At 46.1% G+C, this 13,285-nt stretch overlaps 1 long non-coding RNA gene across 1 annotated transcript; it reads right to left on the reverse strand.

Moving 5' to 3' along the window:
• Nucleotides 1–4,517: 4,517 nt before the first annotated feature.
• LOC133144650 (uncharacterized) lies at nt 4,518–13,046 on the reverse strand. The gene is made up of 4 exons (XR_009710747.1): nt 12,853–13,046; nt 12,710–12,775; nt 11,202–11,256; nt 4,518–4,751 (listed from the first exon to the last, which is right to left on the reverse strand). It is a non-coding gene; the product is annotated as an uncharacterized LOC133144650 (long non-coding RNA).
• Nucleotides 13,047–13,285: the final 239 nt, after the last annotated feature.

Raw genomic sequence — 13,285 nt, forward strand, 5'->3', positions numbered from 1 at the left:
CGATTGTTTTCGTTCGCCGAGGTGGGAAGATGAGAGGATGAGTGGGAGCGTAATTGTTATTTGCGCCGCAATCAAACGGAATTGTTGCTGAAAATGCTTTCCAGCTCAACAGAGAGATTGCTTGCTGCGTTTAGAATCCGAGAGCCCATCAAATATGGAATACAAATATAACGCTGGAGCAAACTTGCTAACCTTCAGACGTACTCTGCTTTTTTTTTGCCCATTCACCACAAATTATCTTCTTGTGAGGCTACAAAATAAAATATAGCAAGGGAACGTGACAGACCATAGGAATAAAGTTTGCCCCCCCCCCCTGGTTTAAACCAAAGTCATTAGATGATGTCATCGCCTTGCACTCTCAGCAATCCCCAAAGGAGGATTGAATAAACTACAAAACGTTTATCTACCATCTGCTGTCCCTCAGCTCGCCCCTTAAAAAGAGACAATTCAAACTTTTACGCAACCTCTCCTGAGTTTCTCTTCTTATTTGAGGTCACTGCAGTGAAGCATCCCAAATCTCAAACTAGCTAGCATTAGCATGATTCAAGTTGGCAAAAGCTGCTAGATGTTTATTGTGACACAAGCTTGATTTCTCAAACGGATGACAACCATTTTATTCTTAAAAGTGGAAACTCCGTTTCAAATCCGAACATGTCAAGTCCCCGAGTCGTCTGTAATTAGCCTTCCCTTTAACGTAGCGTAAACTGCGTCTTCCATTTCTGCCGCCCGAGCTTGTTTTCACTTTCCTCCTCAAGTTGGAACAATTACAGAAGAAGCGGTTGAGTCCCTTTTGGCGCACGAACACAAACGAGGGTTGTCGTGTCACCCTGTCATTACGCTCCCATCCCCAAACAACCCCGCCGCGTATTTACATGGACCGCGTGGCCGCTTCAGCTCGCTACCTGAGCCGCCATGTGCTGCCATTGTTAGTCGATGGCGGCCTATTTTCTCAGCCAACAATGGCCGCCAAGCGTTTCCTGTAATTAGCATTGCACAGATCTGCCTCTGATTACAAAACAGACGTTGTGATGATGATGTAAAGGAGTGGTGCATGATGTGGCAGGCGAGCTTGATGATCCTCCAAATGATCATCAAACTTTGACGTGGTGCTCTGCCCGCATTAAACGGCAGACGCAAAAAAGCTTGGCAAATTTTGTTAGCCATCTGTCAGGACCAAGTTTTCCGCTCTTTAGCATTCTACGCCTCACTACTAAATCAAAATATAACAAAAAAGAAGAGATTGAGCTAACAATGATCACATGAATTAACTCAGATTGATTTTGATAAAGGTAGCATTGTGTTGTAACACACACACACACACGCATACACACAAATACTGTATGTATATTTACTACTGCACATCCGCCAGTGCAAGCCAAGGCGAGAGACAAAGAGCAGCTGAGAAGGAGGCGGAAAAAGAGGAAGAGCAGGAGGAGGAGGAGGAAGGAAGGAACACGCGTTAGATAACAAGAAGCAGCGAGGAGGCGAGCAAAGACGAGAGCTAGGAAAAAAAAAAATCCCGAGTCAAGACGAGCAATACGCAAAGCAATAAAAAAAAAAAAAGCAAAAAACAAACCCCAAAAACAAATGAGGCATAAAATACACGGAGGCAGTTGGCGTCGTTCGTTCCGCTAATTAGCGACATGCTAATCAGTGACCCGTCCTAATTGCTCCTTCTTTGAGGCCATTTTGGATTTTCTGTGGTGCAATGAATCATTTCCTTAAGAGCGCTGATGTGATGATGAATTCGCAAACAGCAATTAAGTGCTATGCTAACACGCCAAAGGATGTCAAACTCACTAAATAGACCACAATATGTCTTTAAAATCTGTTTCATGCCACAAGAAAATTTAAGTGAAAAAAAACCCCAAGTAAATTTCCTTTATGTGGAATCCTGTAAAATTTAGGATTTTTTTTTAAGCTTCTTTAAACAGATTGGTTTTATATTGAGTGAATCATAAAAAGGAAACTGGGAATTCTGGGAATGTTAAAAAAATGTGTCAGAAATAAGCATCGAAATTCTCTCGAGCATTCACAGCCGCAATGACACACGAGTGGATGTTAAAGTGGACCCGGCGCATAAAAGAGGCGGATATGAAGGCCGGCAGGCGATTTATTACCGCAGAGCTTTTTATACGATGAATCAAAGTCATGGCCCAATGTGAGGAGACGCTGCATTCGGAAGCTGTGGGAGAATCGAGCTTGGAGTGTTTACAAGTTGCTCTCTCCGAAATAGGAGCCTTGGAGGCATGGAGCGATGGTGTGAGAAAGTGGGCAGGTGGGAAACAAGTGTTGAATGGTGAAACAAGTTTTTCTTCTTAGAGGACAAAATGCAGACAGAGAAGGAGGGGGACAAAAACAAAAAAGAAAGATTGACACACTCCAATGTAAATAGGCGGACGAGAGTGGACGAAGTGAAAGAGGTCCTTCAATATGTATGAGGGCCTATGAAAAAGAAAAAAAGAGCCCTTCTGCTGTCGGTGGACTTGTGGACAGTTAGTCCTGAGAAAAGAAGACCACCCAGGAGGTTGTGTTTACCGCACAACAACAACGCAAAACACACGACGACGGCCGTGAATGACAGAAAGGACCGGCTGGGCCCGCAAACCAGAGGTTGAGCACCGGTGTTCCATCCAACCTAGCATCACGTTACAATGATCAAAAAGCACTTTGGAGAGCAGCTGGGCTCATTTCTCAGCTCCACTGTGAGCTGAAGAGTAAAGACGCTTTGGCCCGGAAGCACCTGAGCCCCTCGTACTCCCGCCGCTAAAGAAGGCCACGCTCGCTAACGGCCTTTAGCGAGACATTAGCGAAAGTGACAAGCAACCTGAAAAGAAGCGACGTGTCCGCAATGTGATGACCTTCCCGGCACTGAGGGGCCCCGAGGGTCTCTGACCCGATTGAGGGGGGGGGGGGGGGGTCGCATTCCCAAAATAAAGCGGCATCTGGACGCGGCTGTCACAACGAGTGACGCCGATGCTAACGAGGGATTGTGCTCGATGTTTGCGTTTACTCGACAGCCCTATGTTCCATTTTTATGAAAGGGCGAATGAGGTTGAATGTTAAAACCACCGCAACAATCCCAATGTGCATACCCACTAAATTTAGGATTCATTCATCACTAAAATAAATGAATAAAAATCTGACAGTGCCAATCAAAACCCACAATTATCTTTCGAACTCAAGAACCGTCGTTGTATTCATCGGATTTTGCAGATGTCCGAACGGCGACACAATAGCGGGAGTGTAAACTATGTGGCGCAAATGTATAAACATTGGAATGTGTGTGCGTGAATCTCATGCGGTATCGACTCAGATTGTGCGTGTGGTGTCTGTGTGGTCCGTGCCATGTGTGTGCCAGAGTGCACCACTCCAAAAAAAAAAAAAAGTGATGGGAGCAATTACTCCACCCTCCATTGACAACGGCACATGCTGCCACTCCGGGGTCCTCGCCCCCAAATACGGACTCGGAATTTTATAGCCCCAGTGGGAATAAAACCAGCAGTTGCTCTGACTTTTGTCAAACAAAGTAACACACATGCCCACACAAATGATTTTTTACAAGCTTCTACAGCGAAGGAGAAAATCTATTTTACGGCACCCCGCGCCTAATAAAGCGGCACACTCCGGGCCGGGGAAACAAAAAAAAAAAAGCTCCCAATCAATTCCAGCTCCCAAAAGCATCGCGATGCATTGGTGCGAGCAGGTGGCAGCCAGCCGGCTTTTGTGCACGCGTGCGAGGCACACTTGTGCCCGCCGTGCACAAGGGGGGGGGGGGGGGGGACTTGAAAAGGTCACTTAAGATAACGGGCCCTTCTGCTACCACGCCTCCTCCAGATAAGATGAAGTCATGAGTTTGGAATTGCTCTCCGTCACCTCCTGGCAGAGGAACCGAGTGAGGAACCTTATTGGTTGAGAACTCCGGTGGACATTATCCTCATTATTTGCTATTTGGATTTTTTTTTTTTCTGGAATGCTTGCGAGTAGATGTGACCGCAACCTCTTTTACATGACTGCACACATATCTGCTGCCCAGATGCTACCCACTTGCATACCCCCCCCCCCCCTCCAAAGTCCTCCAGCTGCCTCGCCTCCACTTGTGGCTCCTTTGCAGCCCTGAGCGCCGCTATTCATTAACAGCTTCTAATGCTCCCAGATGGGACGCCTGCAATTTACGTTGGCCTCGTTGCCTTTTTGAGAAGTCCCAAACATCGAGTGGCTCAAAGGCCTTGTTGGAATCTGTTTATTGTTATTCTCTGGCAACGTGCCCAAAATTTTACCCATTTTTTTTCTGCAAGGATCACCCGAGATCAGTTTTGGTCTGCAACACGACTAAAATTGTGATTTAGATGCATAGCGAGCGCGACTGATTATCTTTAAATTGACGCAAACATATGCAAAAGATGTCAAGCTCCGATTTTCCCCGCTCGCCCGGCGCCTGGCTCGGCGCGGCGGCACGTATCGCAAAGGGCACGAGGAGGACAGCGCATGAAGGCGCGTGCATACTTCAGGTTTTGACAGGGCTCTCCTCCAAGAACCAGACCTCAGAGGAAGCCTTTTTTTTTAAGGGGTGTGAATTAAAATGTCATGAGCTCAAAGGGGAAGTCCCCCCCGCATCCAAATGACAACATGTGCGTTGCCGTGCGTGAGTGTTTGCCAAACCTCAGGATACGCAGGCGCCGCATTGATCGGTTGTTTTTCTTCCTCCAGGAGGGCGAGGAAGGATGGAGGTGGAGGTTGCAGAGTTGATCCTATGACAAAATAGAATAAAATGCTTTTAGTGTCAATGTAGACAAGTAAATCCTTTATTATCATTCTGAGGATGCATGCTTGATCCTCAGAATGAAATTTTTTGGTGTACTCCCGCCTCTCCTTGTGGAACTCACGGCGGGGTTTAAAAATAACCAGCGGGCCGCTTTCTCCGAGGCAAAACATAGGGTGCCTGCACCCTCCAGCGCCACACCACTTCTATTTGGGGAGACGTAGACGCTCCAGGGGTGGGAACTGTTGCCTCACAACATGGCCAAAAAAGAAAAGATGGAAACAATCTTTTTGGCGGGGGGGGTGTTAGTCTTGCGTCTCGGGGTACTTATTGTAAATGTCGCTAATAGTTAGCAGACGTCAGGTAGCGACGGAGCTGCTAGACGCCGCCACCTGCGCAAAAACAGATGGAAAAGCAGGTTCAGGGAGATGAACAGACAAAGATGTCTTTTCTTCTTCGTCGACTCGCAGGCCAAGTATGTCCTCATCGGCGGCCTAAGTATACAGTCCTCCAAGCGGCGACCACAACGCACAGCTGGCGAGGAGCGAGACCCCAGTGTGTCAGTAGCGCGGTCAAGCCGGGGGCCCCCGTCTCGTCCTGCCTTGTTTTCGACTCTCGGTCACATCCTGGCATGTGGATTCGGCTGTCTGCCGGTCTGCTGCAGACGACTGCCCCCACTTTTTCCAGCTCCTTCCAGAGCTTTGTTTCAAACCCAAAATGGCCGACTTCCTGTTCACGATTTGCCAAATTGGGACTTATTCTCATGATCTCCATATATTCTAAAAGTGAAACCTCCAAACAATAAAAATGGCTGGTATTTGTCCCAAAAACATGAATGTCATGAGATTTTTTGCTGAGGCCGCATTTTTTTGGTCGCCGCTTTCTGTCGTGCAAGCGACCACATTACAAAGTGCTCAAACAAAACAGTCGGAGTGTAATACAGAACTTACGCGACCGCAAGACACTGCCGTCTAAATAAAGGTCAGCACAAGTAAATGGCCGGGTTCAGATTCAACAATGTGGCACGGAGGGGGGTCACAAGAAGACAAACTGGACTACAATCGTGTGAAGCCAGTCCAGAGATGAACAATGACCCGCAGTCTCGTCTGCACACAGCATATTTTATGCATGATGCATTTTCAAACATGATCGTTTTTTTTCAGGCCAGACATTCCCTCGGGCAGAAAATGTACAAATCAGATTATATTATTCCAAAAAAATGATTCGAAAGTCAAGCTTCCTGCCATAGCTCGTCACAAGCCCCTGACAACAAGCATCTTTCATCCATAATGCCACACGAGGAAATGATCACATCAAATCTAATTAGCTCAGACATTTATTTTTTTTCAGCTAGAAGCGAGCCACAAAAAGATCCCCGCTGTCAGCGAAATGATTTATTCACATCCGATTACAAATCATGCCTTGCCGAATATGTTTTCTTTTTCTGGCCCACGGAATGACCTTGGTAAGGGAATTAATTGCGTGTGTGGTCAATTGTACATGGAAACAAAATGGCGGCTCGATTTCAAATGGTGGTTGCAGCATTTAGGGCATTGGATTTTTTTTTTTTTGCATAGATAAGTTGAACATGTAGGACATATCTGGAGAATGACGGCAAGAACGTCAGAGGAAGAAATAATAATCATAAATAATAATAATAATAAAATTAATAATAATAATAACACAAAATGGTGATATGGTACTCTGTGACTCATCTTGCTGTGGTTGTAACATGGCACGATCGAGCCATTTTTGATTGTGGGGTGGCGAAGGACATTTCCGTTATGTCAAAAATGGCAAACCGAGTCCAAAACCAAAGAGAAGAACGGACTTGTTGAAATGTTCCGTCTTATTTGGGTCATCGAGTTTTGCTTTCGCAATATTGTTACCTTCAGGCTAACGATTGCGAAATCAATATAGAGACGCATTTACGAGACTTTTAAACTTCACGCCAGATTTTTTTTTTTTGCTTGTTTTTTTTTGTCTGGGCTTGATTTAAACGAGGTGATGCTGAGCTATCGAGACATGTCGCTTGTAAGCAGACGCTCGGGGGCAACTTTACTGATCCGCGAAGAATCTAAATCTTATTTTAGAGATGCGAAGGAGTTGCAGCGTGCCAAATAAATGAAAAATAATGTAATATCAAGTGTTTTCCAAATGACATGAAGTCATGCAGCAGGATCGCGCTCGCTCGCTGATGATGATTGTTTGTTAACGAGGGCGGCGTGTACTTAATACCCCCTCTCGCGTAACCCACTTTGAATCAACGGCTGACCTACTTCTTACGCTTGACCTGCCACCGCTAACGGCGTTGCCGCGCTAGCTCTCGTATCCTAACCCCCCTCATCTGCAACACACTCGCGCAAACGTGTGATTGGATGCAAATCCTGTGGAGGTGAAAATAAACCAAGCGTTCAAAAGTAAATATTTCCCACGGCGTTGAAAACATCCTCTATATGCACGCTCTTGATTACTTATGTAAACACTGAATGTCAAATTACGTGCTACGCTCAGTGACCCGAACTTTTGAAAGAAAAAAAAAAAAATGTAAGTCCAATTTAGGGATTAGAACATGCCGACCTTCTGGCGCAAAGTCATAAATCAGCTCGGGTGCGAGGCCCGGCTCATGAGCTCATCGCTTTCAGCAGTTTGAGGAAGTATTAGCCGCTCGTACAAGTGGCGTGATTGCTTAGAGAAACAGATTTATGTCCCAAAAGACGAGCGGCGAGGAAATATTAGTGCGGACATTTGTAGGAAAGGGGCCCCTGACGAGAAAATTCCTCAGCGAGCAGATGTATGGACGGACGGCATATGCGTACATAAGTTTGCGTGTGCGCGGCGGGCGTGTTGTCGCGTTGCGTGCTGCTCCAGAGTCCGTGTTATTCCGTCTCCTCCTGGCCGCCCCGGTTTACGGCGCTATTCTGGGAAAATCCAAATGATAGTCTTTCGGCGTGTGGTCGGCCCGTTGCGGTAGCGTATTTGGACTTAAAACCCGGAGCCTCCTGCCTCTAACTTCCCGCCCCGCTCTTCTTTTCTGGTGCATTCTTGATGTGACTTTTGGTGAATTGCATTTACAGGACATCCGAGATTTTATTCATTTGTCCTGTCCTGGTGGGACTGGTACGAGTAATTCATTAGACAGCGATGAGCCAGGCATAGCAAATAGGACAGGACAGGAGGAGCCCGGGACAATTAAGCTAGCAAGCGCTAAATTTTACGAGGAAGGGCTGTGACAGGGCGGTAGCATGAGCCAGGCAGGCAGTCTGTCTTTGTTTTTGTCTCTGTTGCTGTGTGCATAGACGTCCCCGATGCATCTAAAAACATACTCCAACACTTCCTGTCTCTCCCTCCAGGCCTCGCCCGTAATTGCTACCTTCACCTACGGCGCTGCCCTTGACATTTTCACTCTGTTTGACGAAGGAATGAGGCTAATGTGGCTAAAAAAAAAAATTATTCAAGCAAATGACTTGAGTCGGTGGATGAAAGCCTGCAGGCGGCGCACCTCTAATGTGCCGTCAGAGCAGCGGATTATATTTTTAACTTTTCATTGGGACCCCAAAAATACCAAGATGGAGCACGCCGACTTGTTTCCCTAACAGATGTTAGCGTTCAAAGGAGAGCGCACTCCGCTTGTCAAAAGCGAGATCATCGGCGGTGATTTAGCTGCCGGCCATATGTGCGATAGCAAGCTACCGCAAGGCTATTTTATGCACGCGTAGCCATTTATAGGGCGAGGAGCCATGTTTGGTCACCTCAATAGATGCCACGTGCCTCGCCGTAAAGAACATTAGCAAACTCTGCAGCATTGTGAACAGTGCCGAGCGGCACTTGTGTTGCGATGACCAACTCGGCTTTGCATGACATCATCGCCAGGCTTGGTCCCAAAAATAGCCGGGCCGAATCTGCCTGACACGTCTCATCATTGGAGAAACTAAATTTAGAGCTTCCACGGCGAGATTAATGGACTCCCCCGCCCTCACATGAAAGCTCTCTTTAAATCATACAAATGTGATTTTTTTAAATCTCTCATTCATCTCCGCTGTCATCTCCCGCCTCACCCTTTCCTCGCGTCCTCCGATGGCCTCGACTTCCTGCGTAAGCGTTTTGGCCTGGGACAACGCATGGAAAAATAAAAAACAAAACATTGGCTGACATTCTGCTGTGGTCCATTTGTGTGTGTGTTTCGTCTTCTTCCTCCTCTAAGCTACAAAAAAAAAAGCCACTTTCGGTGCAGTCGCATGGTTACACACGATAAATAAATAAATATGCATAATTATGTAAGTTGCCTTTGGCTCAACGGCAACCGGAACTGCCACCGCGAATGATACGCTAACGTCTTTAAAACTTGCGTCCGGGGTGGAAAAGGCGAGGAGCTTGCAACAACAAATGCACAATACTGTTCAATTATTTCAAATTGAAGTCTCAAACTAAGTGTGCTGCCATCTAGTGGTTGCAAGTGTAATTACACCTGATATAAATGAGGGTGTTGGACAAAAATAGTTACGCAGCGTCCCAAAAAAATATACAGGGCATCCAAAAGAGATAATCATCAAGACATAAATCTAAAAGTTGAAATAACTCCACCCGAACTGACTGAGTTAGCCCGCTCGACTTGTCAGCGGCTTAAACAACTCCACGACAACAAGCGAGAAGCACATTGATGACTGTGACATTTGGGATAATCCTCACAAACGCTGGTTTGCGTGCAGAGGGAGAAGGTCAAAACTATTTCAACTTTTTTTTTTTCTTTTTTAGACTTTTTCCAAAATACCCGCACCGTGTGAACCAACAAGCTGGAAAACAACAGAAGAGACAAGAGCTTGTGTCCGCCTCATCCCGTCCGCCATTGCTCATCTCGGATCAGCGGACGACATTCCGCGGCTCGCCTCTTTGGCCTTTCCACACTCCTTTCCACCCCCCCCCCCCTTTGCCTCTGGTGTGTGTGTATGTGTGTGAAAGGGGGCTTTATCAGGGGCTGTGAATGGTGCGGGTCCGCATGGAGCCAGTCACAATGGGCCCGTCATCAGAGGCGAGCAGAACCCGTGAACAGACGAACAAAAGCGCCTTTGGCTAAAAGGGGCCCCCACTTGCCACTCTGCAAGCAGGCAGGTGCACCCCCCCCACACTTGGGATTCATACAGTATGCATTTGCCACCCTTTTTTTTTTACTAGCATCACCAATGGTGTGTGGGTGTTGTTGTGTAAAAGCAAGTCCCCCCACTTCCCCCCCCGACATGCCCTCAAGTCGACGTCGGGTTACTGGGTGTGCGCTTGCCTCCGTCTTTGCTTTCCAACATGACCAAACACGCAAACCGTCATGAATGTCTCCTCATTCTCTGAGGGCAGCGCACACGCTATAAAAACAAGCAGTAGAATGTTTTTATATTTCATTGATATTATCTACTTGAAGTCATTTTGGAATGTCTCAATTCATTATTATTATTTTAACCCAAGATACAATTTTGTGGTATTCTTAACACGTTTAAAAAAAAAAAAAAAAAATTAAACGAGAATACTTTTTACTTTTGGTACATTTTGAAAACTATTTCTGACAGAATATTACTAGAATAATGTCAATCATGATGTAGGTCCATCTCAGTTACCCCCAACGCAGCAAAAGGGTTATCTGGTAGCTTTAGCGGCGGTGGCGGCTAATCCTCGACGCTTAACTGGCACAACAGCTGGATGACCCGTTTACAGCCTTTCCCTGACCCGCCTGTGGCACATATGGACACCATCGAGCATGATGGATTTCTCCCAGTGGGCCTACATGAAAGCTTTGTTCATGCCGCTCCAAATCATTACACTTGACTGTAACAAAATGGCATTAGCCCAAGATTAATCCGAGGTCCATGTTGGCCAGTGGGATGCTTCATAGACCTTGCTGGGTGCTGACCGGCTATTAATGGACTGCAGACGAGAGATAAAAGGCAGGGAAGCTTCAATCACGTGCAAATCGCGGCTCATCGGAATCTGGAAGATATTAAATTGACATTTACACGGGAGAACGTTTTGGAGATAGCTAGCTGGTTAGCCAAAGTTAGGTCGGATGATCAATTGGATGTGACTGATTGCGTAAGCGGCACTCCACCCAGACAAGTCAAGTCGTGCTCCGACTCATTTCTTGATAGTGATTCTTATCGCACGTGCGTACACACATGCCGCACAAAGGCCTTTCACAATATCAATTCATATTAAAAGACACAAGCGTGTGTGCACTGCAAATTTCACCTCTACTTGATCCCACTCAGGAAAATCAATAATTTCATAAAAGCAGCTTAGCCACATGGGCACGAGGTCATTGCAGCTACACCCCCCACCCCCCCACCCCACCGTCGGCGTTGCTCATTTTATGACACACATATTACATGCATTGTGGTCAGCCCATTGAATTACATTGAAAATATATAATATATATATAATACAGTATGGCACTCACCAATGGGGATTGGGTGAACTCACTCGACAAGGCAGTCGCGTCCCCTCGAAATAGGCTGATTTCAGCAAGACAAAAAAAAAGAGAGCATAAAATGTGCTGCAATTGAAAATACTCGGATTATTTAGCTAAAACTGGGAACTGATTACCACTTCGTTGAAAGCCAGTATTTTTAGTAAAAGATTTCCGCTTTTTTAAGCCTTGTTTACAAAGCAGGCAAAGTTTAGTCGTGTATTTTTATCCGCCACAAAGTCTCCCTTTTGATTTTTTTTATTTGGGTTCATCTACAGCATGACATAACCATTTTCTTTTTTTTGGATAACAGTCATGAGTTATTCTCGGGCTTAAGTTTTGACCAGATGCCCAAAATGTGGGCACATCTGTGCACATCCACCAGAAAAACACACAGACACATTGAAGGGAGGGGATTACGGTTAAATCTGCAGGAAAAAGGAAAGAGGAGGCGGCGATTAGCCAGCATTGCGGTGATTTGCGAGAAGGAAACGACATAGTTCCTAATAAGAGGCCTGACAGGAAATGTAACCTTGTCAAAAACAGACCACGCTTGACAAGGAGGAGGAAAAGTCCAGAAAAACATCCTAGACATGTCTTAAATCTTAATGCAGGTGTGCCTTTCCACATTTTCCCCGCATTATAAGTTTTAATTCATTCACATTTATTCACATTCTTTTGTATGCAAATTATTCGATTTCAACGTAAAAAAAAAAATCTCCCCTGCCACTTCAAAATAAAAGTTTGTTATATTTTTTCATATCCTTGGGGTGTTTTGACAAACGCGCGTTATTGCGGTGACTTTTTAAATTGCGTGTGTGTGTTAATAATAAGCCGCTTTCGGGGGAATGCAAATCGAAATGACGTTCTCCCGATGCACGTGAAGATCTTGCGACTTTTTAAATCCCTCTGTTGGTCCAAATGTTGCGCAGCTGTGCAAGGATGGAAGGAAGTGTCTTTAATTTGCCCTTCAGAGTTGATAATTGCCCCTGGCAAAGTGCGTCACGCTCAAATGTAAATATGCGCTCGGCGTAGAATAACACTGTTACTCACTGCCGCCCGGACACGTTGTTTTTATGTGTGTGGATTAAGTCAGTTCTCCTCCAGGGATTTGGAATTCATCAGGGCTCTCACGCGCCGGAGGGTGGAGGGAAATGTTATGTGCGAGCATCGCGCGCACGCCAACCACGGGCGCTGGCGGTGAACGCGATACGAGAGATCATGATCGGAAATAAGAGTGCGGCGTGGCGGGCGGCGCATTTTAAGCGCTTGGTTTGCATGCGTCAACGCGGCTGTCAACTCAAAACTTGTCGTCCCGTGAAAATGCATCTCATCATAAAAAGCATGGTGGGACAATTGAAGTGAGACATCAATTTCAGTGTGCGACTGGAGGAGTCACCGGAATGGAAAGCCGCCTGGAACAGAAGGTCACCCAACAGAGCTTGGATTTTTTCCCCCCAACTTTTTCCTCATTTAATCAGTCTGGTTGTTTGACTCACCTTCATCAATGATTGACAACTTGCGAAGGGGGCGGGGCTACAGGTCATGATGGAGGTTCTTGAAAGCTATAAACAACATTATTAGGGTTATAAGTCAGATTTACTGTAACAGAGACATGCCAACTATTTTTTTCCGGGGGCACCTGAAGGCCTCTTCGTTGATGAAAGCAGGGAATATTTCCTTTTTACAAGCGGGCCATCTGGTTGCATTGTCGGGGACCAGACGCTGCCATCGGTGCTGGGGGAATTCTTCTTCGCAGATGGGCCCCTTCTCACACTTAATGATGCCCTAAATGAGAGCAGCATCGCATTGTTTATTGTTTAAATCAAGACTTGACTTCCAGCAAAAAAAAGACTGGAGTTGTCAAACAAGTTCAAACTGGCAGACGGGATCAAGTCGGGGAATAACCGTGAAGTGGGAATCTGGAGCAATCAAACTGACATTGTTGTCAGCGGGCCTCGTCAAGTGTGAATCACGCCGCGTGCACGAACGCGATTTATTGCCAAGTCATACGAAGCTGGGAAAAGATCGATATGGCAGCACGCCATAAATCCTTCTACCTTCTTGACACACTT

The sequence above is a fragment of the Syngnathus typhle genome, linkage group LG20 (genome assembly GCF_033458585.1).
Source record: "Syngnathus typhle isolate RoL2023-S1 ecotype Sweden linkage group LG20, RoL_Styp_1.0, whole genome shotgun sequence".
Taxonomy (NCBI): Eukaryota; Metazoa; Chordata; class Actinopteri; order Syngnathiformes; family Syngnathidae; genus Syngnathus; species Syngnathus typhle.